Source organism: Pinus tabuliformis, chromosome 8 (assembly GCF_031772625.1).
Source record: "Pinus tabuliformis cultivar Carrire ecotype Pingquan chromosome 8, CPIR1, whole genome shotgun sequence".
In the NCBI taxonomy this organism is placed as follows: Eukaryota; Viridiplantae; Streptophyta; class Pinopsida; order Pinales; family Pinaceae; genus Pinus; species Pinus tabuliformis.
This window is the reverse complement of record NC_142294.1, coordinates 535,281,655-535,285,035: the sequence shown is the minus strand read 5'-3', so window position 1 is coordinate 535,285,035 and position 3,381 is coordinate 535,281,655.

The window sequence follows — 3,381 nt, the reverse complement described above, 5'->3', positions numbered from 1 at the left end:
CGAAAGAAGTTTTGATGTAGGTGATTGGGTATTCCTACGGCTACAACCATATAAAAAAATGTTCTTCAAACAAGGTAAGAAGGATAATAAATTATCACCAAAGTATTATGGTTCGTACAAGGTGTTGCAAAAGATTGGTACTATGGCATACAAATTGGAGCTTCCTGCAGCGTCTCGAGTGCACCCTATTTTCCATGTTTCATGTTTAAAGAAGGTTATAGGAAACAAGCTCCCAGTTCAAACAATATTGCCAGAAATTGACGAGGAAGGAAAAATTATATTGGAACCAGAAGCAGTCACAGGAACAAGAACTCGACAGCTATGAAATCGATCAATTTCGGAGTATCTCATCAAGTGGAAGAACTTATCCATTGAAGATTCCACATGGGAGGATGAGAATTGTATACAGAAGCATCCAGAACTACTCAAGCATTGAGGACAACACTTTTTTTGAAGGAGAGGGGCATGATAGGTCCCTAGAATACTAGTGATTACCCCATTACTATTGTAGTTGTATCCCTTATTAATATTGTTGTGCCCCTATTGTCCCCATATTTTTATTACTATGCCCCATAGAATCCCTCTATTGCTATTTTTGTGGCTTTATATTATTATTATTGTTAGGTCGTCTGGGTTATATTGTGACTCCTTAGACTCCTATATATAGAAATGAGGTTTTGTCATTTGAATCATCAAAGAATTGTTCATTTATGTAATGTAAAGGAGGTTTCCCCCTCGAAGAGGTTGAATTCTAAGGTGTTGATCTATCTTTTCTATCTTTTTCTTGAGCTGGTTTCATAACACAGCAGAAGCGTATAGGGTAGGGATGGATGTAGGCATCCGGAAGATCCTAGAAGATTGGGAGGAACAGATAAAAGATGAGGCAAACTCAGAAGAGGAAATGGAGGTCTAATGAGAGGTAATCCCAGACCCAAGAAATACGAGGGGAAGACTAACTCAATTTAAGAAGACTCTATATTTATATTGGCTCATGAAGAGCCTGATGGGGAAGGCCATGGGGAAGTTATCAATGGGGATGGAAATGACCTTCTAGGACATGCAAAACTACAAGAAGGACCTACAGACCATACAGTTTTAGTTGTGCAAGCAGGACATCCGCCTAGATTGTATTCAAAGGCATATCCATTCTATTATGAAGCTGGCAGATGTACCAGGAGATTCTGTTGAAGACCCTGCCCCGGTTGACAAAGCCTCAGAGGATCAGAAGGAATAGTCAGGTTCCTGACTGTTTTTTAGTTTTTACCCGATATCATTTACTTTTATTAATGTATGCTTATGATAGACATAATATTAGACTCTTATCATGATATAGATGTATATATAGCTTGGGTAGATTGCCTTAAACTATATGATTTTTGGATGGCATATAACGCGGATAGGTGGCCAACAGACTTGGTTTCCCATTGGGCAAGTTGAGGCCACCTATCTCATCTATGTGGTGTAAACTTGTCTTTCATAAATAGAAAATAGAAGGTCCTACCAAGCATTACAAAAAAAAAAGAGTAAATTAAATAAATTGAAAAAGTATTCACATACCTTTACTAAATGAGACTAAAAATATTTTGAAATTATCAAATCTTAACTATTCATAATTAAAAATTTCAAAATTCCTTAAACCCAATTTCAATGTAAACCAAACTTTCTACTTAAAAATATTAAATTATTTTCTACTTAAAAGTATTAAAGAAAAATTAATTTGAATTTTCCAATATTTAAACTCTTAACCATATTCTAATATATGCTTATCAATTTTATATATTAATAAATTTAAGTTTAAATTTAAATAAAATTTAAATATTATATATAAATTTACTTTTAAAAATTTAAATATAATTTATAAATATTATATATTTATTAAAATATTATATAAAATAATAAAATTATATTATATTAAAATATTATAAAAAAAACTTAATAATTTAAAATTTCCCTTCTTTCAAACTCTTAATCATATTCCTAGTGCTTATCATTTTAAATTTAAACGTTATTGTATACATTTTTAAAATGGAATATAATAAAATGGAAAGCCTTTTATGTTTCAATAGGTTTGTTTATAAGATAGGTGTTTTTTTAATTAATTTATTATCAATTTTCAAATATAAATAAGGGAGGTTGTATGGTAGTTAGTTTCTGCCTTGGGTGGGAAGTAGGGCTTGAGTACCTTTGTAGTCCCTAATTTTAGTAAGTGAAGGCTAACACTCAGATGGGTGCTCAGATCGACGTGCTTATCTATTTAACAAAAAACTTAACCCAGTTACCCATAACCTAGAAGCAAAGGCATAGGCAGCTGAGGTGGACCACCCGGTTATAAATTGACGAGATCTAGTGGTTTATGTAGTAGTTTCAAATGCAAGTACATCCCTTTTACTAAATCATGTAGACTAAAAATAATTTGAGATTATCAAATCTTAACTATTCATAATTAAAAATTTCAAAATTCCTCAAATCCAATTTCAATATAAACCAAACCTTCTTCTTAAAAATATTAAAAAAAATTAATTTGAATTTCCTAATATTTAAACTCTTAACCATATTCTAATATACTTATCACCTTTATATATTAATAAATTTAATTTTAAAATTTAAATATAATTTATTAATATTATATATAAATTTACTTTTAAAAATTTAAATATGATTTATAAATATTATATATTTATTAAAATATTATATAAAAACAATAAAATTATATTATATTAAAATATTATATAAAAACTTAATAATTTAAAATTTCCATTCTTTCAAACTCTTAATCATATTCCTAGTGCTTATCATTTTAAATTTAAACGTTACTTTATATATTTTTTAAATGTAATAAAATAAAATCGAAAGCCTTTTATTTTTCAATATGTTTGTTTATAAAATATGTTTATTTTTTTAAATAATTTATCATCAATTTTCAAATATAAATAAGGGAGGTTGTATGGCAGCTAGTTCTTTCTTTGAGGGGAAGTAGGGCTTGAGTGCCTTCGTGGTCCCTAATTTCAGTAAGCGAAAGTTAACACTCAGATGGGTGCTCAGGTCGGCATGCTTGTCTGTTCAACAAAAAACTTAACCCAGTTACCCATAACCCAGAAGCAAAGGCATAGGCAACTGAGGTGGATCACCCTATAGATTGATGAGATCCAGTGGTTTATTCAGTTGTTTCAGATGCAAGTACATCACCCTTAGTCATAAACATGAGTTGATGTTGTTGATCTAGTCATAGTAGCAGTACTTAAACCAGTTTGAAAGAGTATTACAATTGAACTAATTATGAACAAAGACCCTGTTGGAAATAAAAAGATTATCTTATTATTAAAATCAACCTCAAGCAATAGGACCTCTTTACAACAACTACTAAAAGCTGAAGAGTTAAAT